A 20,678-nucleotide genomic window follows, 5' to 3' on the forward strand; every position below is an offset into this window, starting at 1 on the left:
AAGCTCCTCTAGCCCTAACCCTCTCCCTAACCCCAATCCCGACTCCCCTCACCCACACAGCTGCTAATGCTCTTTCTGTGCCACCACCAACAGCAGCTGTTCTGCTCTGTGTGCTTTTTGCCCAGCCGCATCTTTTGTGGCATGTGGAACAATACCGGTTCTCAATTGTGTGCGAGTGTGTGAGTGTGTGTGTACGTGTGCCTGGGCCGCACACGGAGCGTGCCACAATGGCAACAATTCATAAAAAAACTTTCTGAGCATTTTGAAACCAAAAAAAAAAAAAAAAAAAAACATTGAGAACGATAAATTGAAAGCAAAATTATTTTCGTAAATATTTAATAAATGTATATATGTATAATAAATTTTACATACAAACATATTTGGCACGGACTCAAATAAAATAACAAAACTATAGATATTAATATCTTAAAAAATAAATTTTAATGCGATGGCAATTGAAGACTAATTTGAAAGTAATTTTAGTTTAGAGCAGAGCGAAACTCTCTCCATCGAAGCTGATTGAAATAATTGCGGAAGTCATCTAATACGGAATCATATATTCATAATTAATATTATTGCATTTTCATTGTGAAATATCCATAATAACGAATATTACAATATATATGAAAATAGCTTTGTGTGAAGCCCCGTAGAATTTATTATTAAAGCGAAGTGACGATTCTAAGTATTATATATAATTATATATATATTTTTGTGTGGAAGGAGCGAAAATTATATGGCGAAAAAATTCCATAAAATATTTAGTATAATCATTATTATACTCACTATATTCGTTTTATTATTTTATTCAATAATATTCATATTCTGCGCCTCTATATATTCTATAGCTGTATTTGTGCTCATATGATTTTTGTTTAATAATTATTTTATATTATATATAATTTTTTAATTTGTAAAATTTTAAAACTAATATTTAAAAAAATGCATATATAAAATAAGTAAATAGGAAAATAAATATGCATCAGTGGTATAAATATATTGATTGAGTATCAGAAAATTTCACCAAGCAGCAAAATATAAAAATTAATATTTTTATATGCATTCAGTATATCTATAGTATTCTTTCCTTTTTATTATTATTTTTTTTTTTTTATTTACTTTATTTAATTTTTTTTAAATAGTTTATAAAAATATTTAATATGCTTCACCTATCCATTTAATATAATATATATTTATTTATATATACTTTTAGCTGTATATGCATTTTTTATTACATTTTTCATAGCATTTGTGCCACTGTGCGCTTGACGCTCGCGTCGCGTCGGCGGTAGTCGTCATACACAAAGATTGTGAACTTGGGCATCGCTTTAATGTTTTAATGGGTATATCGACGGTGGCAGGCACACGCACACACACACACACCTACACAGACAAATGCATATCTCTCATCAGTCATCTGTGTTGTCATTATCAACGGCAATAATAATAATAATAATAACAGCAGCAGCAACTGCATCAACTTGTTGCTGCCACAGCAGTCATTGTTGATGTTGCACTTTGCTTAAGCACACACAGACACGCACACACACACACACAAATGCAAACAGATACGTAGTGGGACAAGCACGCACAATGTTTATTTATAAAGATACACACACGCACACGTTCGCTGGGCGACAAAGGGACAGAGTGCGACGGCTGGAGAGACCATAGACATATATGTAGGTTATCTGCGGGTTCTTCGAATTTATGAGTTCAAGTGTGGCACATTGCAACCGCGACTTTTTCCCACTGCTCTAACTGTTGCACTCAAGTTTATGGCCGCCTGCTGTTGTTGTTGTTGTTGTTGTTGTTACTGTCATTATTACTTGTTAATAGCTTTTTAGTGGGCCGGACTCGGCGTATCGGTCATAAAACTGGCCACTGCCCATTGGCCATTGGCCACCTAGCCTATGTCCTCTGCTTCGTCTCTGCTTTTTGGGCAATGCGTGTCGCATGCGCGTGTGAACGTCAAGAACCTCTCAACACACACACACACACACACACACACCCATACACATGCACATATATTAAATAAGCACTTGATAAGGTTAATGTCATTACGGCATTATGTAAGACAATGACTTTGACACCCGCAGCACTTCGTATGCCTCATAGCTCAATTAGTTGAGCATTTGAAGTACCCACAGCTTAAAAGTGAATGCAAATGGGGATTTTGGTGGCATAATTACGACGAGGTTAACATGAATTAGTGTATATGTGTGTATATATATATATATGAATGCTTGCAGTTCAAGATAGATTGCGATGAACGATATCTGCTGACACCTACAGGTAGAACCCTTCTTATGCTAAGGCAATGTAAACACAAAGCGGAAGAGGAGGTACTTCTCTAGCCAGGCTTAGAACAGGATATGCCAAGGATATTTCCACGCTAAGAAGTTAGTTAAAGCAGGCAGCGAGGATGTCTTTCTATATGACTTATGTTAGCTCAGATACGTTAACTTTGGGAACCAGTTAACTATGTTAAAATTCGAAGGATATGTTAGCTTTAAGAACTTTATTTAAGCCAACAGCGAAGCCGATTTTCTAGCTCACTTATGTTAGCTAAGAAATGTCAACTCTGATATGTTGAACATATTAACTCTGATAATATGTTAACTAAGATAACAGGCCAACTGTAAGAAATTAGTTTGAGCAAGCAGCGATGCTGTTTTTCTATCTCACTAATGTTAACTATGATAACATATTGTTCTCACATCTGTTAGCTAACAGCGAAGCTTTCTTTCTTTCTATCTTATGTTAAGTGTGGTATGTTTACTATGATATGTTAACTAAGGGAACATATTAACTATGAATGACAACTATGAGAATATGAAACATCTATCTGACTTATGTTAACTATGATGACATGTTAATTGAGATAACATGCCAACTGTGAGAAATTAGTTTAAGCAAGCAGCGAAGCTGTTTTTCTATCTCACCAATGTTAACTATGATAACATATTGTTCTCACATCTGTTAGCTACTGGCACAGTTGCACTTGCCAGCGGTCAGACACGCGCATGACTAAGATAGTCTCTACAGTCTGTCTATCTCTCCCTCTCTATCTCTCTTTCTATCTCTCTCTTCATCTCTCACCCACACACACACATGTATCACATGTATGTCTGCAGACTGTCGACTGGCTGTCTATACTACATCATGCAGCTGTCTGTTAGGCCCGCCAAATTGAAATCAACTTCACACGTCGCAAATTTTTAATTAAAAATCAGCAACGGATGTCAATTTGGGGCCACAGCCAAAAGGATCCACAGCCACGGACGGACCTCGCAAAACACTTCAAAACATTCCGTTTTTTTTTTTTTTTTTTTTTTTTTTGTTGTTTGCTTTCTTCAGTTTCGGTTTCGGTTTCATTTTTTTTTTTTTTTTTCGGTTTGCTTCTTCTATTTTTCTTCTTCTTTTTTAGTTTTGCTTTTTTTCTGTTCATTTTTTTCTGCTCTTTTCTATTTGAATTCCTTTGGTTTTTCGGACAACATTTGATGCCTTTTACGCGTGCAATTCCATTTGGGAAGGCGACAGGGTTTAGGGTCCTATCTATGATTTTGCTGTTGTTGTTGTTGCTGTTGTTGTTTATATTGCTATCTACACACACACACACACAAACATGCATAATTCGAGGCCGCAATACAGTGACATCCTGCTAATACATTACAGCAGCAAACCAACAGCAACACAAACACAAACAACAACAACAACAACACGAACAGGACACGTAACTGTGCTTTCTGTTTCGTGCTCGCACGTATTCAATTCAATTCAATGATTCAATCCCATTCGGTATCCTTCAAAACAACAACAGCACACGGCAGCATATATGTATATGTATGTGTGTGTGTACGTGTATGTGTGTAAGTGTGTGTGTACGTGCATGTGTCCCGCTATTCATTTGCCAATTTTTGATGGTGTCCGCGGAACGCCACATGCAATCGCTGTCTCACTCCCCAATTGCCCGGCTATTCATGCATGTGCATGTCCCTGCCTATCAACATCATCACAGTTTCCCATATCTCTCTTTCTCTCTCTTTCTCTCTCTCCTATGTATGTGTGTGTGTGTGCTTAACTTATGTATGTGCCGCTCAACACTATACAAATATTCTATATATAATATATGTTTGCATATATGTAAATATAAAACATTTCTCTATATAAACTTATCCCCATCTCTTTCTCTCTTTGCAGCAATCAATTGGAGACAAAGGTAAGCTTTTACTAACTTCACTCATGCAAGAAAATATAAATTATCTGCAATAAAAAGAACAGGTCATCATCTTTGTAACAAGCTTTATACGAACTAGAGTATGACTTACTCAAATTCAGAAAAACAAAGACAAAATTATTTACGAGTCAACTCACTTTAAGCAAACTAAACTAAGCTTATGCCTTAACTAGCACAGAGTCATTTTATTTAATCAGAAAGTGTGTGGTACTTAAAGAGGGAGACAGATCTGAAGAAGCAAACTAAATATATAAGTTATTAAAAAGTATGAATAATCGAGTTGCAATGGAGTTGCTATAGAGCTGCAATCGAGTTACAATCGAGCTACAATCGAACTGTAGTCGAGTTGCAATCGATGTGCTATAATAAAGTTTCAGTAGAGTAACAATCAAATTACAATGTACTTTCAAGAGATTTCCAAGAGAATTACAATCGAGTTGCAATCGACTTACAGTTGAGTAAAAATCGAGTTGCAATCAAGTTGCAATCGAGATGCCATCGATTTTTAAAATAATTATAATAGAGTTACACTCGAGTTGCATTTGAGTAATAATCAATCGAGCTGCTTTCGAGCTGTTTCTACGAAATTACAATGAAGTTTCAGTCAAGCTGTAATCGAGTTGCAATCAAGTTGCAATCGGTTTCCAACAGAGTTACAATCGAGTTGCACTCGAGTAAAAAATAAGTTCCAATCGATAAACAATTAAGTACCGCTTGATTAACTTGATTACCGGGTTGTATTTGATTAACAATTAAGTACCATTCGATTAACAATCGAGTTATATTTGATTGACAATCGAGTACCATTAGATTGATAATCGAGCTGCTCAAGGCCCACTATTGCATTCGATTACCAATCGAATTGTCTTCAATTAACAATCGACGTGTATTCGATTAACAATCGAACTGTATTCGATTAACAGTCGACTTGTCTTCGATTAACAATCGACTTGTCTTCGATTAACAATCGACTTGTATTGGATTAACAATCGAATTGTCATCGATTAACAATCGAATTGTCTTCGATTAACAATCGAATTGTCTTTGATTAACAATCGAATTGTCTTCGATTAACAATCGACTTGTATTCGATTCACAATCTAGTTTCATTCGATTCAAAATCGAACTGCAATCGAGTTGCACTCTATCATTGCTTTCGCAAAACATTGCTGGGCAAGGATTTCAGCATCAGAGTACAGCGTATCATATCTATTTATCAATACATCTTGTGCTCTAACCCAAATCTCTGGCAGTCTATCATATTTGATAAATCGTATTATCGTATCGCTTGTAAAATCATTTCGAGTCTCCCGTCAAGTGTATGCCAGCATCGACTTGCTTACACCAGAGACGCGCAGTGATGCTTCAGTCTGGCAATTGAAGTTGGATTTTGGTTTTGCTTTTTCAGTTGTCCAAACAATAAGTCATCTGCTTTCAATTTTGTTTTTGTTTTCTTTTTGTTTCTCATTGTGGTGCTGGTGGTGGTGGTGGAGTCGATTGGGCTGGAGTGGGCTGGAGTGGGCTGGAGTGGGTTGAAAATCTGCAACAGAAATGTATTTTTGGAAGTGCTGCCCAATCGCCCATTGCCCAATAGTGTTGGCCCTGTTCGCAGTGCAGGCATGCAGCAGGCATTGCATCATTAGTGATCTCATCGCTGGCTAAGACGTTTACAGTTAGAGTGCATCGATGGAGGCTAGCATCTAGCACAATTACAATACATATTCATATACAGTGAGTGTGTGTGTGTGTGTGTGTGTGTGTGCGTTGCATGGGCATTCAATTACTCATTTGCGGGCACAGCTGATGATCAAAGTAGTCCAATTAGCAGCAACTGGCAGTCGCCTGGCTACACAGTGCTCGAGTGGCCATTAGAAGTGGCTTATTATGCATTCAGCAGGCCACACAGAGTATGTCAATGTCTGGCCAAAAGAATTATACAATCGAGAGCCAAAGCTAACGAAGCTGGTTTGCCAGCGTTGCCTACGCACGTGGACGTGTGTGTTGCTGCCAACATCTTAATATACATACACATATATATATATATATATTTAGAGAGAGATATATTTGTGTATGTAGAGTTGGAACTACGGCTAAATAGTATATCAACCAGTTTTTGGGCCTCAGTCGTGTCGTAAAAATTGAAAAAAATGCAAAACAGTCGGGCTCAAATGAAACAAACAAAAAAAAAGTTGTTGCTGCTGCTGATGCGCCGCAGCAACAACATGCAAAGCAGGGGCAGCCAGGGGCTGGAGTTGGGGCTGGGGCTGGGGCATGCGGCTCATAGTAGTTCAGCAGGCAACTGGAACGCAATTTTACACCGCTCTTGTGGTTTATTTATGTGCCGATGCGGGCGGAGACGGTGCTGCCAGCGGCGGTGTCATTTAGTTTTCATAGCCGTTTAACAGCTTTGCCAATACCAGAGAGTCCGAGTCAGAGTCAGAGTCAGAGCCATAGCCAGAGCTTAGCAATCACTCAGCTTGGCAGCAACAGCAACGGCAACGGCAACGATCGAGTTGGCCAAGCGGCCAAAAGGCGGCCTAAACCAATGGACACTGGATGCCAAGTTGTCGCTGTGGCAGCTGTAACTGTTACTGTTGTTGTTGTCGTTGTTGTTGTTGTTGTTGCTGGCAACGCACTTGAGAACCGTTACAATTCGTGCGAACTGCTTAACTACCGGCTTATTTAGTAGGCATCAAGTTGGCCCCCCCAAAAAAAAAAAAAAAAACAGAAGAAGAAGAAGAAGATATATACGATATAAATGAGTGGAAAGTGTGGCTATTTATAGGCGACTGTTGCAGCCAGATAACTGCAATTAAAAATAGTCGCGGCAATCAATATATACATTTTATGTACATATATGTAGCTATATATATATATTGGTATTTATGAGATCAGCTCAGGAAATACTACGGCACTGCGGCGGTTGAAGGCCAAGCGAGTGAAGAATTAATTTGCACATCAATTAACTGAGAGCCAAGTAATTAATAAATGCGCATTAACGAAATCTTCGAACTCAATAATAATAATAATAGTAATTATTAATCATAATGATAATGATAATGATAATATTGTACAGAGCTGGGCGATCGCATCATCGCAAGGTTTCTATTTTTGCATCTATCAACTGGGCCAATTTCACGAACTTGTCGAACTGCAACCGACTGGACTGGACTGACATCATCGTCTCTGGCAATGCCATTAAATGAAAGAGAGAGAGAGAGAGAGGGGGGGCTGGTAAGAGAGACGGTCACTTATCTAATAAATACTTCTAGAATGCAAACAATTGTCGCCCTTTGTTTGGCTCGACTTGCAACTGCAATAAATTGTTGCCTATTGTCGCTGAATTGCCGCTAAATGAGGCATGATCGAAGTCTAGGAAGCATTTGATGTTGCTCGCCCAGCCGCTGCGTCTCGCTCCTGCTCAGCGGCTGCATATTTATCGCAAATAGAAAACTGGAAAATTGCAAAATTGATAATTGAAAATGGGAAATTGATTTCCCAACCCAGACTGCGTTGCGTTGCGTGTGAAACAGGCGTGTGAAATGCCGCACAGCGCGCCGCTTTCAATCAGCACGCAGCAGCATCCAGCGGCATCCAGCAGTTAGCTGTTAGCTCTGCCACCAGGTGGCCTGGCTCGCTGCTCGCCTTGGGTTGAGGGTGGCCAAAACTCGTGACCCAATTGCAAAATAAACAAATGTGCAGGACTTGGGCTTGAGTGCATGACTAGCAGATACTCTGTAGATCGGGCATGCAACGAGGCAGAGTGGTTTTTGATAGGCGAGTGTGTATACTAGTAAGACAATGCATAAAATTATGTTGCTGGCAGTGAATCATATTCACATAGATGCACACAAACATTCATACATGTATAACTGCATACACTCATACATTCATTCACTCACAATTTCATACTTTCAAACATTCAAACGGTTATACATTCATAGATTCATAGTTTCACAGTTACATAGATTCATAGATTCATAGATTCATAGATTCATAGTTTCATAGATTCATAGTTTCACAGTTTCATAGATTCATAGATTCATAGATTCATAGATTCATAGATTCATAGATTCTAGATTTATAGATTCATAGATTCATAGATTCATAGATTCATAGATTCATAGATTCATAGATTCATAGATTCATAGATTCATAGATTCATAGATTCATAGATTCATAGATTCATAGATTCATAGATTCATAGATTCATAGTTTCATAGATTCATAGTTTCATAGTTTCATAGATTCATAGATTCATAGATTCATAGATTCATAGATTCATAGATTCATACATTCATGGATTCATACATTCAAACATTCACAGACTCAAAGATTCATAGATTGATACATTCACAGATTCATACCTACATATATTTATACTTTAATATATTCATACATTCACATATTCGTAGATTCATTGATTCATAGATTCATACATTCATATATTCATTCTTTCATACATCTATACCTACATACATTCACACATGCATACATACATACATTCTCACATTCACTCATACATTCATATGTATTTCAAGATCATTTAATTAAGTTGAATCCCATCGCACTCTTAATTGAGTATAATAAAAAATATTCTCTAGTATTTCTTTCTAATAAGTCAAAGGTGAATAACACTCAAACATTACAGAAATAACTGACAAGCTTCGAAGTCAAGATAAGGTTAACAAACTGAGTTCACAAATTCATCAAGCCACATTTAGGCAAATATAGCAAACTGAGGAGTAAGATTTTCTGGAAATTGTGAGCAAATACTGCTCCAATTTGCAGTCGGGTATATTAGCTGCCATCTGGGATTCCATCAGTTGTCAGTGCATTTCTGCTCTGGACACATTTTGGCGGAAGCACAAATTTTGATAGGCTGCCAAGCGAATCGAGCGTTGTTTATGATATGCAGCAGCTGGACGGCGAGACGCGACTGCGGCGCCACAGACGGACGGACGGACAGACAGATGGACGAACGGACGGACGGATAGTATGCAACAACTGCCCTAGTTGTGCGTGTGGGTGTGCGTATGGGTGTGCCTTGTGCCTTGGCTACTAACAACTGGTCAGAGTATGCGAATGACTGTGTGTGTGTGTGTGTGTGCGTGTGTATGCAAGTGTGTGTGTGAACAGTGCGACACGAACATAGCACTGAAATGCGCACGCAGACGCGTGCCGAATTCATAAAAACGCATTCGAATCGATTTACATTAAGTCGCACTTAGGCCAGCCAAAAACCCGGCGAACGTCAAGCGAGGCACGAAATTTGAGTCCAATCAAAATGAAAAGGCAGCAGCAAAAACAACAGCAACAACAACACCAACAGCAACACCAACAACAGCAACAACAACACCAACAATAATAATCGACATAAAAGTCCAAAAGCAAACAACTGAGAGCGAATCGCGTGCAAGAGGCCAGCCAACAGAATTTGAAACCAAAAAAATTAGCAGCTGATGTTAGGCGACCGATGCGATGCTCTACCCGATGCCAACTTCAATTCATATCGGTGGCATTCGATTTAAGCCCTAAGCTGTTCCGCTCTCCATGTGGCCGCGGCTCATTAGCATAAGCTAGCGCTCAGCCTGATATATAGGAAGGCATGCCCAAAGACAATGCCCAAATGCAATGCTTATGTAAATGTGCACTAAGATCTTTGAGTATTTTAAGTCCTAGCATGCAGCATGTTGCCTCTGTGTGCCGGCATGCCCAGCTGTGCGTGTGAGTGAGTGAGTGAGTGAGTGAGTGAGTGTAGCGCAAGTTTTGGCAGTTGCTTGACTCATATTATAATTGTTTCTGCTGTTGCGCTGTTTGGAGTTCTGCTTTCCACACACCACAACACACACACACACACACACACACACACACAGGCACGCAGGCATTTAAATGTTGTTGTTTGCGGCTGTTGATTGTTTTGAATGTGCTTTTCATTTTCATTTCTGGCTCACTTCATTCATTTCCACCCAAAATAATACAATATACACAAACTGGCAGAGGTCATGGCTGTAGCTGACCCACCAACCCACCAGCCCAACAGCCCAGCCGCCCACAACTGACGCCCACAGGCACAGTCATGCTGATGCTCAACTGCTAGCCAACACTTTATGCGCTCCACCTCGCCTGTTGGCCAGGTCCAGGCCCAGGCCCAGGCCCAGGCCAGCCCAACAGGTTGTCCGTGAGAACCTGAAGCTGCCTCAACCTGCCAGCACTTGCTGTTGTTAACTTCCCCCCCAACACTAACTCACACACACACACACACACATACACCCTCCATTGTATTTACAAAACACTCGTAAGACAGCGTTTGTTTACCTTTGGAAAACACGAAAAAAAAAAACAGAAAAAAAAAACGAAATGTATCTCTCGTCACCCAGCAAGCCCTGGCTGGGTCTGTTCTGTATCTTTTCCTAATTACTATAGCGTTTACCACACCATTGCCATTTTTTGCCCATTACCCATTTCCCATTTTCCATTTTGTGTTTTTCCACTTAAAAGTTTTCAATTTGCGCATTATTCGACGAGCGTGGGAAAACTATTTGCGCGCTGCCGAAACGCAATTGAACATTTTCCAAGACTTTTCACTCACTTGCGTGTAGAGATGTAGCTGATATATATATATATAGTATATATATACGTGTGTATGTATGTGATCAATCCAAGGCGTTAGGCCGTGAAAAGTGTATCCAATTAGTGCAAGGTTTCGGCTAACTGTATTTGTATTTGTATATGTAACTGTAACTGTAACTTCACTTGTATCTTTATGTCTCACAGCTTGAAGCTGGCATTGCCAAAAAACAAAAACAAAAATAAATAAAAATAAAAAACACTTTTCACTAAAACACAGTTGTTTATTATGATTATTATTTCAATTGTTTTGTTTATTGTTTTTTAAATACGCGAATTGAATTTTCGAGAATGTTTGTGTGATAAAAATTGTAAATTTGATTGAGGAGAGCGCGTTCTGCGAGTTGTTTGGCTGGAGATCTGAATGCAGACTGAGTGGAAGTACACGAAAATTTCGTATCAGCTAATAGACGTACAAATCGTCGAGAACGACGACGACGACGACGAGCAAGAAAACCAAATTTAAAGAACTACACACAGAGAGATAGTGAGCGCAAGAGACACAGTAACAGAGAGAGGGAGAGAGAGAGAGAGAGAGTGAGCGCGGCAGAAGAGAGTAAGATAGACAGAAGACTTGTGTGCGAGCAGCGGAGAGAACAAAACCGATCAGCTCTAAGCAAAGTGAAAGATAAACTTACGCAACGGCCAACAAGAAGAGGATGGAGAGGCGGTATAGGGAGAGCAAGAAGAAGAGGAAGAGGCAGCAGCCGCTGCAACAGCAACAGCAACAACAACAACAGCTGCCCCGCTGTTGCAGGCAACAAGAGCAACAAATTTATGGCAGATCGAGCTGCCAGGCAGTTGCCATTTGGCGGCAAATTTGTTGCCACTTGTTGCAGTTGCCGCAACGATCCTGCCACACACAGAGAGACCGAAGATAAACAAACAAACACACACGCACACACACATGCAGCTAGCGGATTTGGATTGTGGAGCGTGGAACGTGGCCAGGTAGACACTTGTCACCTACCTGCACAGTCATCGCAGCCTTGATCCACTCCATTTAGCAGAGCACACGTCAGATACAATTGTTACAGTTACGCATACACACAGAGAGAGAGAGAGAGAGAGAACGGGAGAGAGCGAGAGAGAGGCAGAGCGAGAGAGCGAGTGATAAGAGCTGCTCTACTCGGCTCACAGCTGAGCTCGTCTCGTACGTGCCGCGTCCTTGCATTGTTTGCCGCAGCTGTTATCGCAGCAGCAAGGTGAAAAGTATCTGAGCAATGTATCTGTATCTGTATCTGTATCTTGGCCATGTGTGCGTGCACTGATAGCTGTGTATAAGCAAAAAGATACCTTGGTGCAAGCGACTCTCTCATCATCTGTCTTTCTTTCGTTCGTTTGCTCTTGTCATGCAATGCACTTGATCTGGCCAAGGGTATTGTCTGATTACGCGCGTGTGTGTGTGTTGGCCTGATAAGCTAGCCGAGGCTAGCAAGCAACAGTTATATAAGCTTGCGTGACAGCGAGTCCTTGAAGTTGGCTCTGCTCAAGCTAAAACCGAGAGCTTAAATGCATTCTTCATAAATTCTCCTCAATATAAAGTGGATTTATAAATAAGATGCACTCCTATCAGACTTTCAATTATATCTACAAGCCCTGACCTATCTACTGCATCTTTATCTTGGCGTTGTGTAAATAGGTCGTCAATTCGATTGACAAATAAACGTTATTAAAATAGACAAGCCGATGGCAGGCTTTATCTTGGCCTGTTGCAAGACAGAGATGGAAATACAATGCAGATATCATGAAATTGAATGCCAGCTGAATTTTCTTATTGCATAAGGTAGCAGCAATTCAGTTACATCTGCCCATAGCCGTATGGCTAGAATTGATAGCTCAGCCCAAGCGAGAGCAGATAAAAGCTAAAATAGCAACGTCTTCAAGCCGGAATACTTATGTATGTCGTCTATCAGATGACGGACAGACATACAGATATATAGTGCTTATATACACATAAATATTTAATTATTTATATATGTATAAACAAAAACACAATAATGAGACGCCAAAAAACTAGCTGCTTGAACAGCAGTTATTCAGCTCGAACTTTTCCGGCTGTTTATCGAGTGATAAGCGGAGACAGCAAAACAAGCCAACATCTGCATGAAGCTAGCTGCAAACATAGGTCAGCCAGTGGCCGGCTGGCCAGTGGCCAACGAGAGTGTGAGACAGATACACACACACACACACACACACACACACACACACACACAGAGACATCATCGATCCGATTCTGATTCAGCGCTGAAGCCAGCCCAAAGACAGCTTTCGCTTGGCAGCGCAATGCGCTTAGCTGTTTGCAATTCAATTAACGCTCTCAATGCCAGACGCCGCAACTTGTTGCACTCGCCGTTTTCTGATGATCCACACAATTGCAAGATCAGCAGCGAGCCACTGACAGCAGCTGCATTTGTATCTCTATTTGCGCTTGTAGCTCTATCTGTCAGATACAACTGGCATATGTACGTATATATATGTATATGTGTATATGTGTATATCTGTGCACACACATGCATCGGTGGGCCCTGTGGCCGCTGACGGGCGTCTGCGGTTTATCAAAGTGTTAGACAGTCGCGACTGCTGAGACTTCGGTGGCAGCTACTGCTGCTAGCCATTGTCTGGCCGAATTCTAAAGATAGACAGCACAAACAAAAAAGTGAGGAAAAAAAAAACAATCATAATAACAGCAAGTGCATGTGAAACAAACATGCATGCATGTGTGCATGTGTGTGTGCCACTGTGACTACCTCACAAATGGACAGCGTCTAATTGCATGCAACAGAGCTGCGAGCAGAGACAGTCGAACGATAAGCATCGATAAGGTCGACTGGAGACACATCAATTTCCACACACAGACAAGTACACACAGAGAGTGTGTGACAGAGAGAGAGAGAGAGGGGAAGAGGGAAAGCGAGAGACTTGAACTTGGTGATAAGTTTTGGGCGCCAACTAATGGACATTTATTGAGAGTGCGCGTGCCGGAGGCCCAAACCCAGCAACAGTAGCTAAAAATAAGTCTGATCTAGACATAGTACATGCACACACACGCATACAGAGAACTATCGGTCCATAAATGTCTGGAATTCAGCAATGTCAAAGCCCAAAAACTACTTTGTCCAATTCTATTTATATGCACTTTACGACACTTTTATATCACATCACATCACATCACATCACATCGACTCACACTCATTGAGCGGTTAAGAGCAGCGCCTCCATCAGATCAAAACAAAAGTTTCGAGCATCCGTCAGCCAAGTCGTATGTATCGTAAGATTTCGAGTGCATGTGAGTGATACAAGTGAGGGAGTACCCCTAATAAAACTATATTGCTAGTAAAGTAATTATGGCCGCTTTGTTTCTTTGTCCAGTCCAGCAAATTGAGCTGAATACGCGAGAGAAGCAGCAGCAGAAGAAGAAGACAATTAAGCCAAGAGGTGTGCCTGGGCTTAGTCTGAAAGTGATTTTGATTTTTTGTTAAAGACTTTGTTTACTCAACAAGTAATTGGCATTGCGGCACATCAGACAGAGAACTCAAAGGAACAGCTGAAACTCTTACTATAATATACATACATTTATCATATCATATATACAATCGAAATCAGATTGAGAGTTAAAGGGAAATGCCAAAACTCTTATTATAATATATATATCATCCTATATAATATCGAGATCAGAAAGAGAGTTAACTGGAAATGCCCAAACTCTTATTAAAACATATATCATATCATATATAATATTGAAATGTGATTAAAACTTGTTTAAGTCTAGTGAATTTATAAGGTATGTATTGTCAGATCTATTACTTTATATATATGCCAAGAGTCGTATTATAATAAATATCATATCAAAATTCGACTGAGAATTAAAAGAAAATGCTAAAACTTTTATATCATATATCATATTATAAATAATATTATATAGATCATATCAATCGAAATTAGTTAGATAGCTAGAAGGCAATCCCCAAATTCTTATTATAGCACTCATATATCCTATCACATATACTATCAAAATGAGATTGAAAGTTGGTTAAGTTATTATAGGTTACGTATTGTCAGTACTATTATCTTATATATAAGTATAGACATATATATATTGCCTACATATATGTAGACATATATTTCCCTCAACATCTTGGGCAATTACAAAAAGCAAGCCAAGAGCAAACCTAAATGGAACTGAATGGAGCTGAAACAGTTGCTTTGCTACAAAAGACAAACAGAGACTAAAGTTTGTTGTTTGGGTCTATCCCGCGGGCCTTGGGGCCAAACCAAAAGTCTGCGCTGAGCCAAAGGCAAAAAAGAAAAAAAAAAAACCCAATTCGCATGTGTTTGACAGCCAAGTCTCCACACACACACACATGCATACATGTGTATGTACAAAGTATTTCCCCACCTTTCCCTACCCCTTCCCCCCCCTGCGCGAAATTAGCTAATTAAAATAATATGCGCTTGCATTTCGGGCTATCGCAAATGAAATCCAATTCGAGTTCAAATCCAAATTTCAATTTCAATTTTTCGCCTTTTTTTTATGAAATTCTAATTCAAATGCAATGCGCGTCGTTGTTGTTGTTGTGCTGCTTGTTTGGAATTCAATTTTTGCAATTTTGACAATTGTTTTCTACATATAAGTTTTTATTTTTATTTATTTTTTTTTTTTTTTTTGTATTTTATTTTTCATTTTCGCAATGCAAAGGGCGGCCAATAGCACGCAAACATTCAACACAACAAATTCGTGACAGGCCAATCAACAAAGTAAAAAAAAAAAAAGCCAAAAAAAAGTCAAACAAGAAAAAACTAAATAAATGAGGGAAAAAAAAAAAGAGAAAACAATTGTTTATCACTAGCTGCTGGTATTTTCGTTGTTGTTGTTGTTGTTGCTGTTTATTTGTTGTTAGTTTTTTTTATGATTTTTTTCACGCATTTAGCGCAGGTTTCAAGGCCAAACCTTTATTTGTGCCATATTTGAAGCATGTGTGTGTGTGTGCACGTATGTGTATGTGTGTGTGCATTTTATGATCGCTTTTATGGGCGGCATGTAATAATAGAAAAATTGCTAAATCAAAAAAAAAAAAAAAAAAAAAAAAAAATTATATACACACATACATACATACATCGATATATTTTGGTACATTTTGAAAACGTAATGCGAATCGATTTTGATAATTTTATTAAATGCCACGCCCCCGCACTGTAGACGCGGCTAGAAGTATCCAAAAGATTTCTATTTGCCAAGCATGTGAAAGTTTCGCACTACAATTAACAGATTGAACGATGCTTCACATACGCACAAGTATGAGCATGAGAGCCGATCGCAATTCGAGTGGATCGATTTGAATCGGTATGATTGATACCTCTGGGGGAAGCACAAGAGGCAGCTGCTGGTAGATGACTAGTAGATACCCTGAATAGTGTGATGTAGATGAAATTGGAATATTTTATTTTGGAAATTTCAATATCAAAAGTCATTGATGAACAATTGAATTGAATTAAACTCAATAATATTATGTTATTTAAAAAACCGTTAATTTTAATAGTGTTATTTCATAAGTGGTTGAAGGAAGTGAAGCTGTTTTGATCTTTTTTTTTAGTTTTTATGCATTATTAAAAATTGAAAAAATATTTTAAAAATAACTGAGTCATTCTTGTATTAGTATAAACATCATACTAACAAGCTGCGCTTACATTTTTTGCATATCCCCAATAGTTTTGATTTTATAGACCAATAAAATTTTGTTAAGGTGCTGGTTGAAATAAGCTGTGAGCCACTGTGTGTATGTATATATGTATAGCTAAGTAAATCGATGAGCACATATTGATAGGACTGTTCAGAGTGATATAAGATTCAGCTAATGGACATTTAAAAGACGATAAATTAAATACTTGATGCTTAAGTACAGATCAGTATTTATAGCACTCAAGCGACGCCCCTTGCCTTTGATCTTGGTTTAGGCTATTCCAGGGTATGATAAACAAGTTTATACAGGGCTGTCCATATGCGACGGACACAGCTGGCAACCCTACAACCCTTTTTAATAGAAGAAGAACACAATTATTATGGTGTCTGTGTTAAAAGATATAGCGTTGCCAGATGGGTGCATCTAATGTGAACAACCCTGTCTAAACAAAAACACAAAATATTAATGCCCTTACAAGAATACCTTCTTAAATCAATTTCGAAAATGCCATTAGATGAATTTGCCTTGCCCTAAAACCAAACACCAAATGCGTTTGATAAAACTTTGCTTCGACAAGATTTTGGCATACATTTTATGAAAATTGAGGGCCTACCTACCCTTTGCCTTTGGATCCAATTGTCTGCTGCAAGTGGAGCTCGATGGCAGAAATGAAATTAGTATTGGCAAACTTTTGACGGCAAAATATGCAACAGTCAATTAGATTAGCACAGAGAGAGAGAGAGAGAGAGAGAGAGAGAGATGTATATATTGTATATATTTCTTTTTTTTTATATGTCGCCCATGGGAAATGTTTATTTTTTGTTTGTTTATTTAGTTTTGCAGCGCCTAGGAACTACAAGTGAAGTCAATAGGCAGTCGAGTGCGCTGTTGCACTTTGGTTTTGCTGCAAATTGGCAATTGCAGCAGAAATGTGGCAATGCGGCGGCAATTTGCCATTCGGGCCTCGAATTTCCATAGCGGCTTATGCAACACATTTTGCCAAATGAATTGTTCGGTAAATCAATTTGCATATTGCGCGACGCATTTTGCGAACACATCATGCCACGCACACTGACACACACACACACACTTACACGCACACACACACACACAGACACACTCAGTGAAATGACCATTTACAAAATATTTTTGTGTTCACACTCAATTAATGCCAATTGACTGCAAAATTGCAAACACCTTTGACACGTTTTCATTTGCCATGTGAAGCAAATGGAAATGTGCAAACAATTCAAATGTATGTATGCATGTGTGTGTGTGTGTGTGTGTGTGTGTGTGTGTGTAGGGTAGTTGATTATATGGGGCAGGCATTTTGGACAAGGCAACAAAGGCAGGCAGGCAGGCAGGCTGGATATGCTTCTATCTATGTTTAGTTAGCTTTGTTGTTGTTGTTGTTGATGTTGTTGGCAACGCTGTAAAATAAATCAATAATAAATTGTCGCATGCAAAATTCATGAGACAATTCACAATACAACAACAACAACTACAACAACAACAGCAAATGTATCAATAACCCAGCGGACAACCGCAGCAAATTATTGACATTTTGAACGCAATTGAACTCTTGCCGCATAAATTAAGTAAGTAAGAAATGTTGGCAAAAACAAAAATGAAAAAAATTAAATAAAAATAAAAAATAAATGAAAGAAGAAGACTTTCAATATACTCGCATTAAATTGAATTAAATGTAGCTGCTTAATTGATAAATAATTATCATTGTTATTACATTAAACGACTTGACCCACACCACGAACTACAACGAGCCACCAAGCACCACCAACTATTTTCATTTTTATTTAAAATATTTTTTATTTTTTTTATTAATATTATTATTTACTTTCATTCTTTTGCAATTTACGCTGACTTTAAAGAATTTTGTTGGGGTGCCAGCAGGTCTAAACTCAGTGATACCCTGTAATTATATATTGTGCGGGGAGATTTTTGATATGATTTGGGCTATAGTTTAAAAGGTAAAGTTGATTTGAAGCATTACGAGAACCTAGAAACTCGAGTTGATAAAACAGAAATGCTTTACGAAACGCAAATTCAACCCAAAAGTTAGACATATGTTAAACAGATATATTGATTAACATACAATAGTTTTGTATAACTGTAAACTAGATAGGGCACACAACTCAATTTATCTGCATTCAATGTAAAAAAATATCCCTATTCTTATACCTAACTCCTTATACCTTCTTATAACTCATGCCTATCTCACTATATTATAATTACATAACTGTATTCAAAGACATAAAATTTATTAACTTTAAAAAACCTTTAGGAGAAATATAAAAAACGATCCATTATTTTGTATATAAATATAAATATATAAAACATTCGTCAATTTCCTAGCATTTTGAGACAGTTGCCCTTTTAGGCGTTTGGGCTGAGTTGCCAGAGCGCTGATAGACAGGCATATGTTTTTGACCAGCTGGCAGCATCGATCCACCACTCGCTGGCTCAGTCATTCTGCATTCATTCACAATATTGCAAATCTAAAAACCTTTCCCTTTCCCTTTATTTATTTATTTAAATGTTCTAAATGCCAATCTGATCATTTCTATTTCAATTCCACTTTGATCTCGCTAAAAATAAATCTGTTACAGATCTGGCAGCACTGCGTGAATTGAATTGGATTCTGCTTACATTATCGCACTTGGACTTGCTCACATATGCAGATGGCATGGGCCTTTCCATATGTATGAATTACATGCATATATGTGATGTAGAGATACTGATTTGCGTAAATATACCCTGTAGAAGAGAGCTCTAATAGGAGATGGTATTCCAGTTGGATAACTATATTGGAATATTTGGAATCCACTTGAAGACACGATAAAGTACTCTTGCTCTCTCTCTCTCTCTCTCTCACTCTCACTCTCTGCATGCCATCGATAACAATCGTAGAGTAGAAGAGGCATAAGAATTGCCCCACTTAACTGTTAGTCGCGCATACCCTCTGCAGAGTTCGAGCCACTCAGGGGCAAGTGCCAGCGGCTGCAGCAGGGGCAAGTGCGTCAACGACGTGGCGACGATCTGTGGTGGCTGTGCGCTTTATTATTATTATTCATTCTGTCACACACATTCTGTATTCCGAGTACTCACTGTACGTCGGGCACATGGTCAGTTATCTGGCCGCGCGGCTATCGCTTCCGGGTGCGCGGCATTCGATTCTCGCAGTGAGACAGTGCGACAGTGCGACAGTGAGACAGTGCGACACTGAGGCAGTGGCAGCTGGAGGCCACCTTGGCCGCATGTCTGGCACTAAGCGGGGGCGACACGGTTAGTGGGACTTTGGGGGTGGCTGGGCGGTCATATTAGGCATGCAGCCCTGGTAAATGCAATTAAATGCAAAGCGCGCAGAGAGCGCTGGTTGGATAACCCCGTTAGCGCTTCGATTTCGACAGCTCAGCGAACTCGCACTCGGGCTCCACTTGAAATTCATTGCGAGTATCCAATATTATTGTGTGTTTTGGTTTTTTTTTTTTTTTTTTTGTACTTTTCGGGTTTCGGTTATATGTTGTTGTAGTTGATTTTATTTTAATTAAAATTATGTCAACGCAATTGAAATGTTATTGAACCAATTTAATAGCGCCGAGAGTTCATTAATTTGGATTTTGTAATTTTTATGCCGATGCACAGCAGCAGCAACTGTTGCTGTTGCTGTTGCTGTTGCTGCTGTCGATTGGCAATATTTATGCATGGCGAGAGCGAACATTTCGGCGCAGTCGCGTAATTTATGGCAGTTGTGATAAAGAAAAGCTCTGCCAGAAAATGCATTTGCAGCAAAATAAAAAAATAAATAAAATTAAATTAAAAAAATAAAATAAAAAAGAAAACAACAAAATAAATTCAATAAAATGAAATGAAATGAAATAAAATAAAACAGAAAAATGCGAGTAAACAATTGTGTTTAATCAACTAAAACAGCAGCGCGAAAAACGAAATCGAAAAACTGAAGCAAAACAAAATATTTATAGTAAAATAAATTTCAATCAGAAGCCAAACTCAACCATTCACAATCATGCAGTACGACTGTCTACCCCCTGTCCCCCGCCGTTCCAACAGCCCCCTTCACACATTTCAATATTTATCAGCGCGAAAGC

The 20,678-nt window shown here is 38.8% G+C and overlaps 2 protein-coding genes across 4 annotated transcripts in view; one reads left to right on the forward strand and one right to left on the reverse strand.

Annotated features, from left to right (window-relative positions):
* Positions 1 to 20,678, forward strand: part of LOC6584298 (chaoptin) — a 242,412-nt gene that overhangs the window by 167,594 nt on the left and 54,140 nt on the right. For all 3 annotated transcript variants that reach the window (XM_032732425.2, XM_032732427.2, XM_044011673.1), the window contains one exon: positions 4,204 to 4,222. The gene's annotated coding sequence lies outside the window, so the exon portion shown is untranslated. The remainder of the gene's footprint in view (positions 1 to 4,203; positions 4,223 to 20,678) is intronic.
* Positions 1 to 20,678, reverse strand: part of LOC6584291 (protein folded gastrulation) — a 38,124-nt gene that overhangs the window by 2,931 nt on the left and 14,515 nt on the right. The gene's annotated exons all lie outside the window — the stretch shown is intronic.

Source organism: Drosophila mojavensis, unplaced genomic scaffold, assembly GCF_018153725.1.
Source record: "Drosophila mojavensis isolate 15081-1352.22 unplaced genomic scaffold, ASM1815372v1 contig_136, whole genome shotgun sequence".
NCBI lineage: Eukaryota > Metazoa > Arthropoda > Insecta > Diptera > Drosophilidae > Drosophila > Drosophila mojavensis.